General features: G+C 34.1%; 1 protein-coding gene across 2 annotated transcripts in view; it reads left to right on the plus strand.

The window, feature by feature from the left end:
- The window catches only part of LOC107223458 (organic cation transporter protein), a 76,741-nt gene that overhangs the window by 18,564 nt on the left and 34,903 nt on the right, over window positions 1-23,274 (plus strand). Inside the window, exon 2 of one of the 2 annotated variants that reach the window (XM_046741660.1) lies at window positions 23,164-23,238. The exons of the other annotated variant lie outside the window; for it this stretch is intronic. The gene's annotated coding sequence lies outside the window, so the exon portion shown is untranslated. The remainder of the gene's footprint in view (window positions 1-23,163; window positions 23,239-23,274) is intronic. 2 annotated transcript variants of the gene reach the window in all.

A 23,274-nucleotide genomic window follows, 5' to 3' on the forward strand; every position in this document is an offset into this window, starting at 1 on the left:
TAATTGCTGTGAAACGAATTTTTTTTTATTTTTTTATTTTTTTATTTTCTTTAAGGTTTTCCTTATCTCTTCTTTTTTTCCAGTCTCGAACAGCACACTCTGCACGCGTGCGTAATTCATGTGTTATACGCGAGAAAAAGATTATCGTTTACGTCATATTGTACGTAACGTGCGCGCGGAATTAACTCCGGTTATCCGTCTCTCAAAGGTACGATTATTTGATTATGGTTTTTTTTTTTTTGTTTTTTTTTTGTTTTTCTTCCTCTTTCTCTCTTATATTCCAATCGGTATGTTACATATTTTTTTTTTTCACACGACACGTATTTACGTACATGTAAAGCATTCGTTATCGGCTATTATTAAATACGTATACGCAGCAGGTTTGTTGGAAAGAAAATGAAACGACGCGACGAGTGAGATCAGAGAAAAATTTTATTCCACGCATAGATCGTGGTTTATTTTTTTTTTTTTACTTTTTCTTTTTAAATTTTATTCCTCTCTTGGCTTACATGCACTGGAATTGATCGAATGGTGCGGATATCGATGATTTGACACGTCATTGTCGTTTCATTTGTTGACAACTTTCGTTGGTTTAGCAGAATTTTTAAATTTCTCGAAACGTAACGACATTTTACGATCTATGTTCAACTTGTACCGGTGTGTAATGTAATTAAATTTACAATATCACTCGATTATCCATCGACAAGTGTTGAATTGTTTTTTACTTTCTTAAATTTTGCCAATTTTCCAATCACGCTACAAGCGAGTATTTTGAAATTGAAAATATACGGGACATCGATTATACGCATCTGCCTGTCATTGAGTTGCGAAGGGAATAAAGAAAAATGAAATGAAAAAAAAAATTAATAAAAGAATAAAAAATATAAAAGGGGTTGAAAGTAACGACGTAAAAATCGAAGCATTGCTCGACCGTCGACGTTTCATCACCAAAGGGCGAAAGGGAAAATTCATCACCGCGAGGGGATAATAAAGAGAGAGAAAGAGAGAGAGAGAAAAAGAAAACCATGACGTTACGTGTCGGGGATTATTGTGTAACAACGGTTAACAAGTAAGCACACCTTTGTATCCAACTGCCTATAATACCTTTATACACGTATGTATAAAGACACGTTGTACACACACGTGCAGTACACCTCGAGTTTATAGCATTAACAAAATAATTGATCATCCGGACGTGCGTCGTATAGGTAGATGTATATTGCATACAGCGAATATGCGAGTCAAAAAAAAGTATACAGGATTTACACACGCACGCACATATATCGCGACGAATCTATCGAAGCTTGAAAATCAACCGCGCATGCGCCAGTTTTATCGGCCGTTCGCGCAGGCTGGCCATCCCGAGTTTTCAGCTGTCAAACTTTATTCCTGGCGGCGATGTGGTTGATACGAATTTTCGAGGCTAGAATCTCGGATAGTTGAGGTATTGACTCGGAAAGGTTTGGAAAGCATTTGTTGTCGGGTCGGAAAGTCGATTCTTCGAAGTACGGTCGGAATTTAATGCTCGTGCTCTTTGAAAATTCAAACGTACGCATTTTGCGTAGGTTGGCCCGCCTGCGTCGCAGAAAAGAATATCGCTGCGGGAAGATTTCGCCGACCTATGAGATTTAATTATTTGGCGCATGCGCGGTTGATGTTCAACTTTCAAAAGATCGTCCTGACGTATACACACACTCGCTTATATATATTAATTGAAATTATTTCGATCCAGGTATATGTATCTAATACACACACATATGTATACACATAATTATCGTTTACTTGCAAGCGCAGAACGCCATTTATTCATATAATATATTATTGTATTTTGAAGTTGCGATAATTTGGATACGGAATGATGTAGACAATATTTGTTGGGACGAGAAAAAGAAAAAAAAAAATAAAAAAAGTAAACTTCGCGAAAAACTAACAAAATAAGAAGAAAAAGAAAGAAATGATCTGCGTATGTAAGTTGAACATACGACATCCGTGTACATATTTCGTATATATGTATACACACATACACACACTATGTATTATAACATAAGTAATTTATTTTTTAGAACACCTTTCTTGGAAAGATGTCATATAATTATTTCTATTATTATATTCTAATATATGTATTATACTATTTCGTTTTTGATGTGGGTTTACTATTATCTTGTTGTTTTTTTTTTTTTTTTTTCTTTTTTTATCCTTCCTTCAAGTTGCCGCGTTCTTTCTCTGTCTCTCCGCATTTTTTCTCACGATAATAAATTGTCGTGCAATTAGGTTTATGATTTGTAATCAATTATGAAATTCAAAGTCACGGATCAGTTGTAATATAATTATTATTTATACATTTATACAGTATACATGAACAATATCTTATGATATAATCGTCTTGCGGTTATTAGTGATTAGTTTTGTCTTTTTTTTTTTTTTCTCTCTTCTCCCTCATTCTTTTATCCTTCTCGGTTAAAGTCATGGGACCGATGCTAATTATCATTGTGCGCAACGTGTATTGTTCTTTAATCATCGATATCTGTCGATAAATAGCGCAAGTATAACACGTACACGAAGAGAATAATACTTGAACGACAATTAATTATCGACCTTGCAGAGATTCAATTGTACCGAGATATCAGGTACAAGAGTTGGTGAAAAATAGAGAGAGAGAGAGAGAGAGAGAGAGATAGAGAGATAGAGATAGAGATAGAGATAGATAGATAGATCGATAGATAGATAAATAGATGTGAAAGATTACAGTTTTCTTGTGATTACTTCAATTTACATAAACATATTATGTTATATTATACATACATACGCATATAAATATATAGGCTATTCATACATGTAATATACCGCAGTTATAGTCGAATATTATAGCTGATCCTCTATCGTTACGTCATAGGCAGATATTTGTCGGTATGATAATAATAATAATAATAATAGTAATGATAATAATGATAACAACAAAATAGTACGTAGAAAATTGTATTATTTCTCCATCATAGATATTAAATGTATACGATCATAACTATTGCATATGACTTGATCGGTTCTTATTCATATCTATATATATATATATATATACATATCTATATATATGTGTGAATACGAATATTTTTTTTTTTGTAAATATTAATTTAAATAAATTCTGTTTTGAAAATTGTATATTATTTTTAACCGTACATATACATGTATATATATATATATTATTATTATATTATTCACGCAGTGACGATTCTATCCCGTTGTTTTATTTTTATCTTTTACTGAATTTTCGTCTCTTATCTTTCTAATCAACAACGCATGTCACTCAATGTGAAGAATTGGAATAAAAAAAATTTTTGCTCCCAAGATCAATTTTCTTTACGGCAATTGAGAATATTCCCACCTTTTTATTTTATTTTAATTAATTAATTGTTTTTCATCCGAACATCGGAAATATTATACAATAATTATTCCCGTTGAAAAATTTTTTTCGCAATGTTGTTGTATCGTTTATGTTTTTGTTTTCATTTTATTTCTCGTAATCCGCAATCAGTTTCGTCTAATTCCTGGTCGATTAATGGTTATTGTTCACTGATCGCTGTACCAACCGGATGGCCGACTAGCGTCCTCGGTCTGACAATGAGTCGATTAAAAGCAGGCGAAATCGACACCGGCGCTTCGATAGCTTAAATGGAACTAACGAATCACGTGACTTACTGCGCATGTCACGGCGTTGAAGTGACAGAACCGACGGCACGTAAACTTCTCGCTTTTGAACGATCGTCTGTTCTTTTTTATAATTTCGGTAATTCCGGTCCCTATCAATCAGATGGCAACGGAATTTTCCATCCCTACTGTTTGTTGGTTAATAAATTACGCGTTGTAAATAATATCTTTGCGCAATGACGTTTTCTCACAGGACCATCGAAGCTTTAGTACTTTTTAACGACGTATACTCGGTGTGTTTTGCCTTCTATTTACCGTTGTCGTTGACAAATTTCTACGACAGAGTTCTCGCGCGTCGTTATTTTCTCCGCGATGCGCATGCGCTCAAACTTTCCCACGCTCCACCACGTGACTAAACTTCTTACCGATAGGCTATCACCCAGCACGTGACCCGTTAGTTTAACTTCAGGTATCGCGGCGCTAGTGTCGGATTTTGGGGATTCCAATCGGCATATCGAGCTGCGGTCTGCTGGAAGCATAGAAGTCAGCCATCCATTTAGTGTAAAGATCAGTGTTATTGTCGACGACGTTGATTTACCTTTTTTCTATTTCTTCTTCGTTTTTTTTTCTGCTCTCTTCTCGTCCTATCGTACAATTGATTTTCCATTGTCGTCGCGCGGATACGCGTATACAATTGTTACCGTTATATGTTGTACACAAATACACATACATGCATGTGTATGTATACATATGCCGACGATGAATCTGGAGCGTTACGTTATACGTATAACTACCCGCGATATTTTTCAATATCTTGCACGTACGTACGTGTATGTACCCAAACGGTGTTTCTCTCTCTTGCGATCCGTTATCATATCGCTGCACGGATTCCTCGTGTTTGAGATACATATAATTATCGCGAAGAGAAAATTTATATACCCCGCTATATATAAAGCAAGATATCATCTACTCGGGTATGTACCTCTGCGTACACGGATATTTATGTGTAGGTTTTCTAAGTTGGACTGTATAAAAATAAAAGAAATCGACCATTTTTCCTTTTCAAATTACAACGTGAAAATATTGTTTCTTCGAACGACGTAAAAAAAAATGCTTATACCAAGTTTCAGTTCTTAATATTGATATTTACAGGTGCCTCGTAGCGATTTTTCATTTTCCATTCAAATAACATGGTATATTTTTTTTTTTTTTTGTTTAAATCCTAGAATTTTATAACTCGTCAAATTTCTTTGCTGACTTTTGACCTTAAGTTACAACTTTCGAAAGAGTAGATTTCTCGTAGAATGATAACAGACATTTTTTGTAGACCGTTCAATTCCCTACAAATACATTCGTTCTGTTCTTACCGGTACACTAATGCGTTGACGAGTTATAAAAGTACGGTTAAAAAAAAAAAAAAAAAAAAACCGGTATATGTCACTGAATAAATATATTCATTTATGCATGTACATACACATGGGTATGTATATAAAATTATTAATGCAGGCGTGAAATTAAACTTTTACTCGATCCGCGCCTCTCGAGAATCTTATATCATTTTTTTCATCTCCCTCCTCGGTATGAGGAGGAATGCAATTCGGTATAACGTAAAAAAAGAATTGACTTGTGAAAATATTTCCACCCCATTGTAATATTATATATATATATATATATCGACACACGGGGGATGAAAATTTTTCGATTTTCTATACAAAGGTGAGGAAAGTTTCAACGTTTTTTTTTTTTTTTTCCTTTCACTATTATTTCTTCGATCTTTTCTTTCGCAGTTTTGCAATTTTCTTGCCCTCGATAAAGAAAAAAAAAACGATGACAAGTGTTGATTCAATGAAAAAGGGAAAGCAAAGAAAAGCAAAGAAACGTATTGAATTGTAATTAGTTGTGTAAAATAACCATACAAGGTACGTACGTAAGTTTCGCAATAATTACACATATTTTATATTACAGTAACGAGAGGAGTTTGTTTTTTTTCTTCTTCTCTTTTCTTCTTACGAAATCATTGTTTCTTTATTTTCTATCATTTTCGTCTTACATCATTTGAAACTAATCAACCATCTACCTGTATCGACTTTTTGAATTCCTTGAACGATTTGTTCGACGATGAGAAAAATTTCGCACCCGTATCGCAAAATAAAACAAAGTTGCTCGAAAGTTAAGATAACCAAGATTCGTCGCATTGTTTCGAGTAACGGGTATCTGTTATGCGATCAGTCTCTCCGGGGATTTTCTTAGTCGCTTCGTAATATTATTTCGAAAATCATAACAAGTCGTTGGCCGTCGTGTAATTACGAACGACGGTCCTTGAATCGATGAAAACAATATATTTCTCTCTCACTCTCTCTCTCTCTCTCTCTCTTTCTCTCTCTGTTTTTTTTTTCTCGCACGCTTCATTTAATGTTCCGTAAACAGACGAAATTACGAGCATCATGGCCGAGCCGAATTAGCCTGATTATTCCATGTCGAGCTTTGCAGGTTTAATAATAATAATAGTAATAATAATAACAATAATGATAATAATAATAGTAATAATACAAACCGCGTAGCTTGTGAATATAAATTAAGCATCAATATGTAAGCGTGTAATTCTCTAAGGTCGAATTAAACCAAAAAAAAAAAAAAAAAAACGAACGAAAAATCTCGCTTCACGGAACAAAACAACATAAATATGTTTTTTTTTTTAATTATTATTATTCTTTTGTCAAATTCGTCGCAGCAAATTATTATTACACTGCATATGGGACATTCTACGTGAACTAAATCAAGGCTGGATCCTGTCTGTTTTTGATTTTGTTGAAAATTTTTTTTATAGACTTTGTTGTCCGAACTCGAAAACAGTACAATGAATTTTTTCAAATTATCGTTCAGTGAATTTTTGTTTTACCGATGATTTTTGAAAAGCTGATTTTTAAATTACGGCCAAGACATGTTGGTTTTTAAGAAAAATCGTAGGTGAAATAAATTTATTGAAAAACAATCTGATAAAAATGTGAAAAAAAAAAAATGTCGGGCGTCCGACGTTAGTTGAGTTGGCACGGAATGCACCATATGTGCCTCTAATATAGTATATTTTCTATTGTTTGACGCGTTATGTGCTAGTGTTAAAGCTTGCATGTACATACCCTACCGATTTCGCAATGGTTTGTGATTGTTTATCGTATTTTATAAATTTTATGTATGGATCATTCCATGCCAACTCAACCTGGGTATGACCCTTGACATCTCTGATTTGGCTCGCGATTTTTTTGTAGGATTTCTTCATTTTTCGAAGGTAATCGGTATTTTTTTTTCGAAATTTTTGACAACCATTTGAATTATCTATAATTTTTTTACACTAATATATCGATAGACACAATCTGAAATAATTGTGCAAAATCATGTGTCGGATAACAAAATCTTTTCCGGCTAGTAATTTCAAAAAAAAGTGCGATCGAGTGTTAAAACAATCATATAAAAAAAAAATTGCGAGCCAAATCAAAGAGGTCTGACAAAGGTAGGGTTGGCATGGAACGCCCTGTATATACTTATGTATGGGGCATTCCACGTTAAGCTGACGGGTTATCGATCTGATTTTTTTTTTTTCGTCCAATTTCAATCTTCCACGATATGTATCTAACATAACTATTGCTAGCGTTTTCTTTTACAGCTTTTTGCCTATTTCTCAAGTTCGTGTTTGGGTATTTATTAAAGATTTGAAATTTTTTTATATCTGGTCACCTGAGATGAAAAGTTGACGAGATCGGTAAAATAAATAAATTAATAAAGCACCAAGTTCTTGCAACAATGATTGAATGAAGAAATATCCTTTCGGTTATAAACGTTTGTTGTTACCGGCAAACTTTCGTTCACATCAATTTAACAAAATTTCCTTCACAGCGTCTTCTTGCGAAGCTCGAATAAATATCGGGCTTTATTTTTTTTTTGCTCAAAAATACAACCGAGAATTTTCGATCTCAATGAGAAATTTAATCGACTATTGCGTGAAAAAAATTCAATGAACGGAATTTTCGTATTCTTAAAATGGATTCTTCGCGTTAGAAGGCAATCCAATTTTTTTTTTTTTTCTTTTTTCACTTACGTAAATCGACCTTGACACGGGTGACGTTGTATTGTTGAAACTAATTCAATCCACCGTATTTGCATCGATTTATATTCGTTTAATCGAAAAGCGTTGAAAAACGATCTAATTAGTTGCGGTTTTTTTTTTTTCATATTGTGTACATTGTTTTTTTTTCTTTTTTTTTTTTTGATACATATATATTATCGTTACGCGCATCTGATCACCAGGCAATTATACATTCAAAGCAAGGAAGGACAGACGGAGTTTTAAGGTACGATTTACAATATACATTATGAATAAATAATTAACTATGACGAGAGACGAACGATCGATAGATTTCAAAAGACTCAAATAGCGTTGCAGCATTATTCACTTGAATATGAACTCATACTTGTTTGTAATTTCACCGATCCCTGTACGAATGGTGACAATTTGTTTTAAACAAATAAATACATATATACACATATGTATGTGATCGCCATACTTTCAGCATCTCGTTATTTACATGATATTAATATCTTTTACAATTAGCCCTGATTAACCGTGTGTGCATTTGTTTTCACACGCGGGTGGAATAATCAGACCGCGTAACGGTGATGTGCTCCGTCGGTAAGAGAGGAAAGAAATTTTTTTTTTTTTTTTTTCAAATAAAGAATTGCCACCACAGCGACCGAGAACGAGAAAACGTGTGTAAAAACGGACGCGGGATTGTTCTTACACAGTTCGGTAACCTGACGTGTGTCGGACTATATCGTTACGGAATAATTCCAATTGCGGCGTCGTAATATCCTATTATAGATAGATGTATACGTATATACACATATGTGTATATCAAACATTGTAAATAGCAAATCCCGGTGTTAATTTTATATAGAGCGAAGTAAAGAATAAAAACAAAAAAAAAAACAAAAAAAAAAACGCTTGAAAAAGTGTTCAGCTTTTAAGTAGACGTCGTAGCGTGTACCTACGCATAAATATTATCATGTCCGATTGCTACGAAATACGGTGTATACGTGCAATGATAACAACAACGTAACACATTGTGCATATTACTGTAGTAATAGTAATAATAACAACAATAATGATAACGATAATAATAAAAATCCTGGCCGAAATAGATCACGTAAAAATTGATTCGTTTTGACGGGATGCAAGGAAAAAGGGTTAAGAGAAAAAAAAAAAAAAAACAACAACAAACAAACAAACAAACTGTTGCAACAATGTGAAGGAAGCTGAACGAAAAAAAATTTGTGGCATCCTTTGTCGTGAACGCGTTATAGGCACGCATATCAATATATATATTATTAAGGAGTTGGTATACATTTTGTAGTAATGTTTAGAATTATATTCATTATTATTAATTATTATTGATTAAAAGTAAAACTTTTCATTGATAACACGTTTACGTATCCATATCTGTATTTAGTTCCATAGATCCCGATTATATTACCGCGTATGGTGTATTCGTTGATGAGAAGGGAAAACGAATAAAAAATAAATAAATAAAAAGGCTAAGAAAAAAAAAAAAAGCAGACTATGTACGGTGCGAATTAATCAATCGATCAGTTATGGATTGTCGTTGATTTATACTCGATTACTCGGTGATACTTTGTTATAATATAAAACTTGGATATTGTAAACAATAAATTGCGTATACAGGACAAACACGGACGGACAGAGAGAGAGAGAGAGAGAGAGAGAGAGAGAGAGAGAGAGATGGTGATGCAGCATACGTACGGGTATAATAATTATACATATTAATGTAATAATAATAATAATAATCACCAAAACACAATGTTGTTATTATGACTATTATTGTTAGTATCTTATCGCGTATCTTAATTACAGCTTCAAAGTTTTCAATAATCGCGTAACAATTGATTCATATGTATAGTTGAAATGTAATATCAAGTACGTACAATAATTAAATACCAATACGTTACGTATGGGTAATATACAAATTTATTGTATCTGTATAATTGTATATTTATTATTATTAGAAATACGTATGTATATGATTTGAAAGAGTATTTCCGGGATATTTGTATTAACCAGAAAAACAAAAAGGATGATTAAAAACAACATTCAATCTCTGTTCAACGTTTCATTATCATTCACATTGATATTGTTATTATTATTATTATTATTATTATTATTATTATTGTTTTTTTTAGCGAGGGTGAAAATAAAAAGGTGGAAAAGGCAAGCCTGGGTAGATGGTAAGAAAAAAAAATTTGCTCAACGAACAGAGATTCTGAAACTCGATTTTGAATCGGGAAGTTTTGTTAAAATTCGTTTTTCTATGATTATACATCACATTGTACGCGGGTTGTAAATTGTTTGTCGTTTACTGTTTGTTTGTTTTTTTAAATAATTATATCCTCTCCTCTCTAGGCAGACCGAACGAGTAATTAAATCAACGTCGTCGGAATGGAAATTATATCGAACGATTATAATTATAACAATGGATTTATGAAACGTTCGCATTGGGCTTCGTAAAAATTTCCGCATCTACGCTCATTTCGACCCTCGGGTTTTTTTTTTTTTTTTTTTTCAATACATTGTTTCATTTTTGAAATCGTGAAATAACGACGTTTCGCGTACACTGAATTAAACACCAAGTATTATCGTTATTGTCAACGCAATCGGCGATTCGCTTCCCGTTCTGCAATATATATATATATATAAGTATATACTAATATACATATATATATATATATATATATATATATATATGCATATATTATCTTACTTAATATAATAGTTATTGTATATTGCCATGTTTTTACGATAGAATTAGACAAACATGGACCATTGAATCAGCAATACGTTACACGAAGCGTACAAATATACGTATAAATATATAATATATACCCACACACGCATACACATACATACATGCATATAAACAGGATTAAATACACAACTGATAACGATTACGAGCTACGTTGACGATAAAAAATTTAAAAAATAAATAAATAAATAAATAAAATGAAAACCTTGCACAGCGACGAATTATCGAATAGACAATTAAGGCACAATGTTGTTGTTTTTAATTTTCTTAGCTTTGAATCACGCGGCTTGTTCGTCGCAAATAACGCCCGAGATATGCGAAATGTAACGAATCAGCAGCTTCCAGATGACCATCTCCGTGATTCGCCGATTTCGACTCGCTTAAACTCGTCGATAAACTTGGAAAATATTCGAGTCTCTTTTTTTATTTTTTTTTTTAAATCATATTCCGGCAATTGGGGTATTTTCGGTATTTTCGTCGCGTGCCGTCGGTTTAAGATTATTATTATTATTATTATTGTTGTTGTTGTCATTGTTATTACAGTACAACCGTTGCACGTCGGTGCGTAACGTAATATTTATTAATATATTATAATGCGTGTATGCGCGTATAATGCGGATAATATTACAATACGAGATTTTTTTTTTTTTTTTTTTTTCGTGTTTAGGTGATAATTGTAATTGTAACGATAATTAACGCGATCGTTATTATACAGTTAGGTATATAGAAATTTTAGTAACGCGCAATAATTGACTCCTGCTGCAGGCTTCGAAGTTGTAAGATAGTTATACAAAATGAAAAACAAAAAAAAAAAAAAAAAAAAAATTGACACGCAAGCATTGCGATACGCGTACGTAATCTTTACTCAAAGACTTCGAGAATTCGAAAAGTATTTGACTAAGAGAGAAAAAAAAAAAATATGACTCGTCTATCGTTTTTCTATCAATGCATTTTCTTTTTTTTGGCTCGCATTGTAATCCTTAACAATTAACAAAATTGATAAATCTTCCAATCTTTCGACAGTCTTTGTTAACTTATTAGTGTATTTTACGGGGATTGGCTTGAACGCGTATAATATAATGTTATAATATTTTAAATATTCGCATGTGTGTGTGTGTGTGTGTGTAAGAAGAAAAAAAAAAGAAAAAAAAAAAAACATGGAAAAATGGAAAAATAACAAGTATACAAATAAATAAAAATAGAAGAAACCAAAGCGAGATAACGGGGAACCGCATCGCCTGATCCGAACAGAAATTAATTCAATTTACAGTGTATATACGATCGCGACTTTTACATATACATATATACATTATATACATATATATATACGTACGTATTCTTGTACGCGTATAATACAACTGCAACTCTGTACTTGATTCACCGCGTGAGCGATATCGCGTGTTTAGATCGTAAAAGAAACGAATCACCGAATGAATAAATCACGGATTAAACTACTCCACGAGTACATATATAAATTTTATTTATATATATATATATATATATATATACACAGGCGCACATCGCATACACACGCTATATGTCTATCTGTACCTACCTATTACACTCTGTATACATAGGCTCAAAATAGCGTATACGGTACGGTAATACAAAGTCTCTCGCGTATAACGCCTCGCATATACGTGTTATTGTTATTATTATTATTTTACGAATTTTCGTGAGATTTTGAGGCTCGCGGATTTTCACTAATTCAATGTTCGATTGTGAACGAAGTTTAAAAGAATGAAAAAACAACAGATCGTAGTAATAAATGAAATAAAAATACCGTAGCGTGTTGCGTTACAGTTGCGAAAAGTGGGAAAAAGAGTTCCTACGTAATCGCACGATTGAGATTTCCCTCATCCCGACGTTCGACAAGCGATAATTTTTTTTTTTTCAAAAACACCCCTGTAGGCGAGTTTGATCCGAGAAGTAACGAAGACAAGACCGACACGACAGCGCGCGAAACAGTTTGGAAAAGGAATAATCACTCGGTTTTCATTCGCTTCAGATGCGTGTTTTGCGAATTTGCGGAGTACGTTTGTAGCACGGAGGTTTTTAGGTTAAAATCGCCGACCTTCTCCGTTTTTTTTTTTTTTTTTTTTTCTTTAATTTTTCCCAGCGATAATTTCAATTTTTTTTTGTTTTTTTTTTTTTCAACGCAAGAGACCCGTTAAATCGCATACAGACAATTTTTCTTACGTCAGCTCAAAACTGGGTAAAAGTTTTCAACGCAGTGCGCGTTGTCTACTTCTTACCAATTCCGCTGCTTACACCGAACGACACGGTGCGCAAAGTTGAGTTGTTCGAACGCGCGCATGCGTAACGAAGAAATTAAAACCGGTGTACAAAATCGTAAGCCTCGATCGTGCGCATGCGCGAACGTTGTTTTACCGCACCGCGTTCGGAAATTTGATTACACTTTGCGCGCGCGCGCGCGTTGCACAATCTTTGAAATAAAATCTTAACTTTCCAAGCATCTGTTTGATGGAATAAATGATCCTATTCCTCTGCAGCTGTATAAACAATTGCATAAATGTACAATGCAGCCTGTCGATGAGAAGCCTCTTTTCAAACTTGCGTCGTATAAGTTCCTGTGCCTGCAATCAATCGTCCGCTAAAGAAATATTATTCTCTTTTCGTGTCCGTTTTTGTTTTCTATGTTTTCATTTTGTTTTTTTTTTTTTTTTTTTTGTTTTTTTTCTTTCTTCTTTCCTTTTTTTTCACATTTTCTTCTCTTTCCTCTCCTCCCTCTCGCATTCTTCCATCATTCCGAATTTCTTCTCTCCTTCTTCTCACGAGGTGTAAGTGTCTACGTACAGGCGGGTTTTTCTTTCATCTCACAACGGATGATTACTTACGTTTTGTGCTGAGTCAATTTTTACAATAAGAGTAAGAGAGTATTCGATGATTTTTAGAACCGCCGATTGAAAATCTGAAATCGTATTTTTAAAATTCGACATGGCGGATTCAATATGGTGGACGAAAATTTCAAATTTGATCTAATCCAGTCGAAAAGTTCTGCGCGGTGGATTTTGGGGTCGCTGATCGGATTTGCCGTAGTGAATTTTTAAAATCTGAATTCAGATTCGTAATCGGCGATCCCTGAAACTCACGGACAGAGTTTTTTTCATCGGATTCGATTAAATTTCAAATCTTCGTCGGCCGTATTGGATCCGCCATGTTGAATTTTTGAAACACGATTTCAGATTCGTAACCAACGACCCCAAAAAAACTTGTAATTCATGTGCAGATCGGTAACTTTCTCGGACATGAATTATTCCTTCAATTTTCACGATTTTTCTTCCATCAATTTGTTTCTTCTAACGATACAATTACTATCGAGTATTGAAAATTTCTTGGTATAATACCATCGGAAATGGCAAAAAATCGTAGGGAAAAATGTTGAGAAGTTGTCTAAATATACAAGAAATTGATATAAAATATGTGATAAGAATGCTAACCACTGTGACTCAAAGGGTTAACCGCGTGTGAGTTGACGCCATTTACCGCGGTTGCGGGATTTGAAGAATTTGTTTTAAAATTCCATCGGGATGCGGCATATGCTTGCGGAAAGATAATCTCCGGACGATGTATGCCAAGACATATTATTACAGTAACTACGTTGAAAGGAACGCGGTTTATCTTTTTGCCGCCGTAATTCATCCAGATCGTCCGAGATTACATCTTGTTCGCGTTTTGCTTTCTATTTTTATATCGCAACCTCTTCGTTTTCTCCGAACTAACACTTTCCTCTAATTATACGCAACTCGAATCAATTTGAAACCTACCGAAAACTTTTATGAATTATAAACAGGTAAACAAACGCGTATACTTCCGAACCTTTTTGACTGCAAAAGCCTGTAAATTGTTATCGGTACATATTATGTATGTATTATAAATCGATAAGTCGTAATATGAATGAATAATAGTTATTGTAAAATTAGGTAGCTTTTAGTCATCCGATGTTTAAGCCGTGCGATTGCAATGTAGATTTAAGTGTCGACGGGTGAATTTTGGAAGAAAAGTGAGCGCCAAAAAAAAAAAAAAAAAAAAAAGAAAAAAAGAAACAAGAAAGGGATTAAAAAACGAAGAGAAAAGAAAAAGTACAGAGGAATAAATGACACTTGGGTATATGTATAGGCGCACACGAGATGTCGTGTGTATTTGACTTATTGAATACTTGATTAACGAATCAACTTATGGGACGCAAATTGAAAATAAAAAAAAAAAAAAAAAAAAAAAACAATCAACTCGACTTATCGCTCCAATCCCTCGAATAAAATACCTATGCATATAAATGTAATAGTTCAGATCATTGCTGTTAACATGGTAATATAATGACGATATTCATATTTAACGATGAGAATAGCAGTAGCAGTAGCAGTAGCAGTAGTAGTAGTAGTATTAGTACTAGTACTAATAATAATAATAATAATAATAATAATAATAATAATAATAATAATAATAATAATAATGATAATAATGATATCTATTTGTCCATAGGTTGATCCGTGTAATAATAATGACAATGATAACAACAACAACAACAACAACAACAATAATAACAATAGATATAAACGTACTCTATATATCATATATATATATATGCGGTAAAGATGATTTAAAATTAATTTGAGAAAACACGGGTCATTATATGATAATTAAATTTAGAACATACAAAATTAGTAATATATATATATATATATATATACAATGTATATTTAGTCATGAATATTATAATTATAATTATGAATCTGACTTTAAAATGCTATATACATATACATATATAAGTTAATTTGTCTGTGAATACATTATTATATTCTATTATATTCTATTATATATATACACACACACACACACATACACTAATCATACGTACATACACACACGTGTGTAATATTAGAACGTTGTAAACAAATATGATGTGTGATGTGTTTCAAGCTATTTGTATTTAATAATATTTAATCACACATTGACGTATGTATTGTAATACCTGTCGTTATATATGTGTGTGTATATTAAATATATACGCGTATATACGTGCATTGATTACAAATACACACGCACCCACGCAAAAAAAAAAAAAAAAAAAACACACGTAATATGCCGTGTACGATGATTAATTTTACTATGACGAAAGAGAGGAGTGAAAAGAAGAATAAAATAAAATAGTAAAAAATGAAAAAAAAAATAAATAAAATAAAATGAAAAGAAAAAACAATGGTCTAGAGAATTCTTGTTCCACGGCGCGTGTAACGATGAATAAAATTACCGTGTAGAGTCTATCGTACTCTCGTCCTGTTACAACGATTTCCTTTCGAACAATCGAATTGTAACATACGGATGTAATTTTTTAACGTTCGTTTTCCACGATTTTCTAACCAGGCGGTATTGCGCATCTGTTGTGGAAAAATTTGAAATTATGAAAACATAGCGGGGGGGGGGGGGGGGGGAGGGGGGAGGGGGGAGAAGTTATTTATCATCGCATTATCATCGCGTCTATTTTATACACGTAGAGTTATTCGTCTATCCATTTTGAATGAACGCGTCGTTCGACGCTGCGATATCTATCCACCTGTAACAATAACAGCAACAACAATAACAACAGTAAGAAGAATAACTATAGTAACAATGATGATGATGATGATGATGATAATAATAATATTAATAATAATAACAACAACAACAATCAGCCACTAGTACGAATATCGCGAATTTCATACACACGTCACAGGTCGGTACCTGAAACGACCGGTAGTTTTATACGAATCTACTCGCTCACCACACCTACGCGAGTTAATTCGTTCGTTAAACCACTTCCGGTCGTACAGTTTGAATTAAAATAGCGACGTTGTCCGGTATAACGATACACGTACATACGTGCATTGGTCGGTATAACGACGCAAACACCCGTGCGGCGGGAAAATTGTTTATACTCATCGATTGGGAGAAATTTTCCATTTCCCCGTTCTTCCGAAGAACCATTCTTGTGTTGTTATTGTTGTTATTGTTATTTTTTTTTTTTTTTTGACATCGGGATTTTTCTTTGATATTCGTCAAGTCGCCCTCGCGCTGAGAGAGATTTTATAATTTGCGGTTACCGCTGAGTCCTTGACTATTTTCATTTTTTTTTTTTTTTTTTTTTTTTTTTACAACAATCGACAAAATATCGTGTAGTATATGAATATTATGTAGATAAAATACCTCGTTTTTCGTAATTCCGACGATATTGAAACAGTGTTTTTTAACGATAACTGTTTTAGTCAATTTTTCTAGTTACCGTGACAAGTGAAATTATTCTCAGTGTCGAAGAGGGAGAGGGAAATATCGATGGATCGAAAATTCGGGCTCGTAAAACGATACCCCAAAGTTATGCAATATGTGTATATCCGACAGTGTTGTACAAACGTTGGTAGTAAATAAAAAACAGTTAATGACCGTCGGGCGGTGATTTGAAAGACGTTAAATCGTACGGCGATGATCGTACACGTATATGTAAGATTGGAAAATCTTTTGGGAGCTTTAATAATACGCGGGAATTGAAATAGGCAGATCCGTATGTACGAGAGCCGCGACTTTGAGCATGGGGCCAAAATATCGGTTCTATTTTCTGCTCTGTTATTCTCACGAGACAATTCGCTCTTGGCGCCTGTCCGATCGTCGCAGAACGCGTCAATGTCTGAAAAATCTAAAGAAAAATTTCATTTGTTACGGGTAACTAGAAAAATTGAGTAAAACAGGTATCGTGAAAAAAAAAAAAACTGTTCGAGTTGAAAACTGTTCGAATGACGTGATTTCGTAGCGTTTGAAATGCTTTGAAAAAAAAAAAATAAATAAATAAATAAACAAATAATCACTAGTATTTTGTGGCAAGGTTAGTAGTTTCGCAAAAAGGTGAATTTTCACACGATTTCAACATTAAACTTGAATAACTTTCGAAAGAGCTGAGTTTACGAAAAATTATAGAACACCTTTTTCGCGGAGCATTCGATTCCCTGCAAAAAATACAGATCGGACATTTATGCACGTTGCCTCGGTACTCGGCTACAAAATTCGGAACGAAGGTAAAATTATTTTCCCGTATTAATCGAATGGAAAATGAAAAATCGCGTTAAGGAACCACTGAACATTAACATTGAGGGGTGAAATTTTTACAGCCATCTTATTTCTTGCGAAGAAAATCTAGAGATGCTTGCGCGTAGGTCCTGTCCATTTTTTAGAAATGTAAATAAACGTACATACATAGGTATATCACACCGTTGGAATCTGTCGAAAGATTATTTAACGTAAAACTTTTTACGTACGTATAGCAGTGTCTTTGTTTTTTTTATTTTATATTCCTTTATCAGTAACGGTGTTTCTTTTTTTTAACAACAGTTAAAGCTTGTACATACAAACAAACCATTAGACCAAATAGAACGACACAGCGTTTCTTTCTTCCTTTTTTTTCATCTCACTCAAACGAAATATCATCCGATCCTAAAAATGGTTGAAATATTTATTCAAGAAGTAATTTCATTGTGAAAAACGTATGCCGAAGGTACGCGTTATAAATTTTTTCTTCAAAATATATATACACGCCCTACAGTTCGGAATGAAATAAAAAAAAATATACGCCCGATGCAATTTTCCGAATCCGTGGAAGATTGAAGAACTTTTTTTCTAAGGAAAAGTTGAAATAAGAAGAAGAAAAGAAAATACGTGCACGTATAATTGTAAAATCCAACCCCCCCCCCCCCCCCCCCAACTTTGAATCCGAACAAATGCTGCAAGGTTACTTCTACAAATAACACAAATGTGACGCGTCAATCGCGTTTCGTTTTTATCCGGCTTCTCGTTCTTGTCATTCTGCTGCTGAACGTCTTTGCAATAATCGTGAGAATGCAATTTTTTTTGTCATTTAAAAGTCCGCGTTACCGGTAACAATTAAATTTGGGTAAATTACAGTCGTGTACCTGTAGTAAATTTTCTGGTCACTGGACGAGGTAAAATTTGTTCGTTTGCGCGCCGAGGGAAATTTTCAGTCCTTGGCTATTTTCATTTTATACGAAAATCGACTGAAAACAGTTATCGCTAAAAATTGAAAACCAGTTTTGCAACTGTATCCAGAAAATATAGTAAGGGGCCGTCCATTAATCACGTGATCTTTTTTTAAACATTTTTCAACCCTCCCTCCCCCTTGGTGATACGTGGTGAGGTTTAAGACTACCCCCCACCCCCCACCCAACATCACGTGTATTTTTAGTAACTAAAAAAAATCTAAAATTTTTCAGAATATCTTAGAATATTATCCTAAGTACAGATATAAAATATAATCTTATCTTATTCTGATATTAAGGACCATGATAAAAATGTCTAGATAGAAAGGTTAATAATGAAAAAATAAATACACGTGATATCTTATTACACCCCCCCCCCCCCCCCCCCCCTTGTGATATTTCGTGATTTTTGTCAACCCCCCCCCCCCCCCCCCCTTGTGATATTTCGTGATTTTTGTCAACCCCCCCCCCTTCAAGCCTCGCGTGATTAATGGACGGCCCCTAACATCAAATGTTACTATTCTTTTTTTTTTATTATAGTCGTTGGTATTGATACTACATTTTCTTGTAAATATTGCGAAAATTTAACGCCTCTGCAATAATAAATTGACGTTAATTAAACGGATTTTGCGTTGCAGTTACGAAAAAAAAAAAAAAGGATCAAAATGGTTAGGCGTACCTCGTTTTTCGTAGTTTTTTTTTTAACGATACCTGTTTTACCCAATTTTTCTAGTTACTAAATGAAATTTTTCTCACTTAAGCGATCAAAAAGAACAGTAACACATTCTGGTTACAGCGAAAGAATTAATTTCCACATTACACCCGTCTCGTAGGATTACAAATTGTTGCTATTGGTAAAAAGTAAAGATAAGCTAAGCCGGTAACACGAGCAAAGAGAGAAATTTTTCTCCGAGTCGGTCGAAAATGGCGAACAATAGAAGAAGAAAAATGGAAGTTTTGCGACGTCGAGTTATCTTCCCGATGCCGTTTGAAAATCTCTCCGTCGGTTGATTACGCTTCTTCCTATCGAGACACGATAAAGGGTCAATACATACACATATACGTGTGTGTATATACATACATATATATATATATATATATATATATATACATATAATCTTGAGCGAATCTGTGGCTCTGTGTCTTGTCTCTTGTTTTATCGCGGTGGCGTGACGTAGCGATGTGTATACATAGTGTCTGTGACGTCATTCGGCTCACTCGACCGTTGGTTTTACAGTCAGCGAAGTGCCTAATGTTGTTAATATCGCTACACTGACTTCCCCCTTTCTTACGAAGGCTTCGTTCCCCTCCCTCCTCATCTTTCTTCTCCCATCATCGAAATTTCATTACGTATCACACACACACACACACGTTATCGGATGTGCACGTACGTGTACATAATTTACCTGCAGAAACGGCAGTCATGCACGGCGGTAGGTTCGATCTATTTTTATTACTTGTTGTACACTTTGCGCAAGTTTGCAACGCGGTTATATTATACTTGTGTTGTATACATATATGTGTATATGGGGCAGGGTTCAAGTTCCGAATTTAAAAAGTTTCGAAAGCGCCTAATTTCGATTTATTTTGGTTTTATTTTTTATTTTTATTTTGAAGAAACAACAAAGTTTCGAATCGTCCAAAATCCGATTATCTAAATTTAATCTGAAACATCGAGTTTCGGAATGATCGAAGGTTTTCAGCTCGGTGAATTTCTGGCTCGGTGAAATTTCACCACCTTGATCTTTCTTTGGTTCGGATTTTCGATATTTTTACGTTTAGAATCCTGGTTATTCCGATTTTCGGTTTTTCTCACTTTTTTACCGTCTGAGTATATTTCGGTTTTCGGAATTTTACCGTATCGAAACTTTATTTAATCGGATTTTTTCTCCATCGTAACCCGAATTTTCGATATCTTGCGTTTCCAACCGTTCGAAACTCTGTTGTTTTTTTCAAAAATTCGACTTCCTTACTTCAAGTTTCGCCACTAAATAATTCGGAATTTGGCCCTTTGGGAATTTTTGAAATTCGGAATTTCGACCCCGCCCCAAGTTTTCAACGCGGTAATGTCATTTTTTTTTTTTTTTGTTTTTTAGCGTGTGTTGTATTAAAAATAATATTTTCAATGCTGAGTAAGGCCTGAAATTTCGGTCATGTCCAGCACGATCAAAAATCCTGTTATACGTAACAAGGCCTGGAAGGGTAAAAGTCTTCACAAAATAGTAAAAATACTCTTCCGATATGTTCGTTTCGAATTTATGATACACTAAGAGAAATTTTTAGTTCCGGTTACCGCTCAGTCCTTAACTATTTTCATTTTTTTACCACGATCGAAAAATATAGTTCTAGGTAGAAAATGAAAATTAGTTTTCTAGCTGTTACCGGAAACTCTGGTATCCGTTACTGTTCTTTCTCATTACGATCACTGTTACTATATTTTCTTGTCACTGTTGCGAAAATTTAACGCTCGTGCAACAATAAATTGACGTTAAAGCCTTGTTTAACTAACAAAGTAGAGCAAACCTCACAAACTGATTTTGCGTCGCAATTAGCAAAAAAAGTACCTCGTTTTTCGTAATTCCAACAATATTCAAACAGTTTTTTTTTAACGACACTTGTTTCACCGAGTTCTTCTAGTTACCGTAACAAATGAAATTTTTCTCAACGTGCCTCTCACGTGTCATTTATACGCATCAATGTACGCGACAGTCGATTTCCGTCCCCTCCAAATCCGAGTTAGGCTTTTGAATATGAATGATTATACATTTTCAACCGACTACGAGTCGGTTGTACAAACATATTAAGCATATATCATACGCATACATAGATGAAGACGGATGGCCGATCACGTGATACACGAGTACACAACTATTGAATGAATCATTTACGACGAAGTTGAATTTTTCACAACGAAGAAGCAAATGACGGAATGGATCGTATTGTCTACAAAATAGAAAATTTTTTTAAATTTTTTCCAAGAACCCGATCACGGTGAAATTTAAATTCGAAAAAAATCGGGGCGTAATAAAATTCCCACCCAAATTAACAAACCAAAAAAAAAAAAAAAAAAAAAAAAGAGAACAAGTTTCTTCTCCGACACCGACGAAAAGAAATGAGAGATAAATTCTCGTCAAAAAACCGAAAGGGCTGCAACGGCCGTCGCGATGGTATAAAAATAAGACGAGCATGTTTTCCACCTAGGTATATTGTATGCATGGAGAACCAACCAGCCAAACTTTGACGTAGGCGAAAGCCTTTGGCTAACTTGGCTGACGCGAATCACCGCGCTCGTCCCTCTGTGTTTATAAACGAAAATGGGCGCGCGTCGTTCGTGTGTGGCAAACACACACACACACACACACACACACACACACGCGCAAGCGTCTACCTACATGGAATATTTATACAGATGATGACAAGGGTGCCGATACGGTACATACGAGTTGTTCTTATTATTATTGTTAATATTATTATTATTATTTTAAATTCTCTGCAAGAACAGCCAATTTTAATATCGATTTTGTGATTTTTTCTTTTTTTTTTTATCGACAGGCTGTTGCTATAACTACTTTATACGCTTGTCGTGTGTAGAGTGAATTCCTAACGACTGCACGCTTCGTCGTCTTTTACGATTTAATGCGCATGCGCTGTGATTCGAGAGAGAGGATGTTTGACAGGTTTACCAATCGTCGCGAATGAAAGGTCAACATTTTTGAGATTTAAGACACGTCGCGGTGAACCGGAGTCTACATTTTTTACGATTCCTCGCTCTGACGTACCATGCAGTCGTTAGGAATTCACTCTGTGTGTATATACAATGCGGAGGATCGATCACTGCTGTTCGGAGTATGTTTGTGAACACGGGTCTGTGATTAAAAAATATAACCGATACGTTTTCGAGCGCGGTTAATTTCAAAAAAATTACTTCCATTTCCCTGCATCACGTACGGTATTCTTGCGAGGTACGAGGTGTTTGCGTAAAAAAAAAAAAAAAAAAAAAGGATTACAACAACGAAAAAAAATCACCATTTTACTACAACGAACTGAACGATATTTGTTGTAAAATTGAACAAACAATTTCTTTGCGAAATGTATTCCGACATTCCGTGTTCATTCTTTTCGCATATGTGAAACCCTTTTCCTCTTCTATTTTGTACACCGCCGGAAACGCTTCCGCTTTCCAATTTCTCTTTCCATGTTCGCATTTGTTCTTCGGTCTTACTCCAATGCATGTTAAACGGAAGCAAGAAATCCTACTTCTTTTTTTTTTTAGGAACTTTATAATCAAGAACAGGATGTCGGATTTCGAATTAAACGATAGTTTCATTATAAATGAAACTGCGAACACGAGTTGAAGAAAAAAACCTTACGCGATGAAACCTTTTGACTATTTTTCCAGGTTTCAGTGAGTGAAAATCTATAACAAACAGGATGAAAAAAAAAAAAAAAAAACCAGGGCAGCTTTTTTCATTGCAGACCTGTATAATCTGTTCAATTCGAATAACATTTTTATATATATATATATCGGAATATCTTACTCTTCTGTTGAATAAATATTCGTTAATTTTTTTTTTTTTAACAAGATTATTCATTTTCTTTTTCTATCGAAGCAGTCGTGACAGCGTCAAGTTCTCCTCACCACATCTCAGAAGATTGGATCGACGTCCCGCTGCAGTTTCTCCTCTAATGTAAGTGAATTTGTAAATCATTTATTTTTCCTTTCT

Source organism: Neodiprion lecontei, chromosome 5, assembly GCF_021901455.1.
Source record: "Neodiprion lecontei isolate iyNeoLeco1 chromosome 5, iyNeoLeco1.1, whole genome shotgun sequence".
NCBI classification, from domain to species: Eukaryota; Metazoa; Arthropoda; class Insecta; order Hymenoptera; family Diprionidae; genus Neodiprion; species Neodiprion lecontei.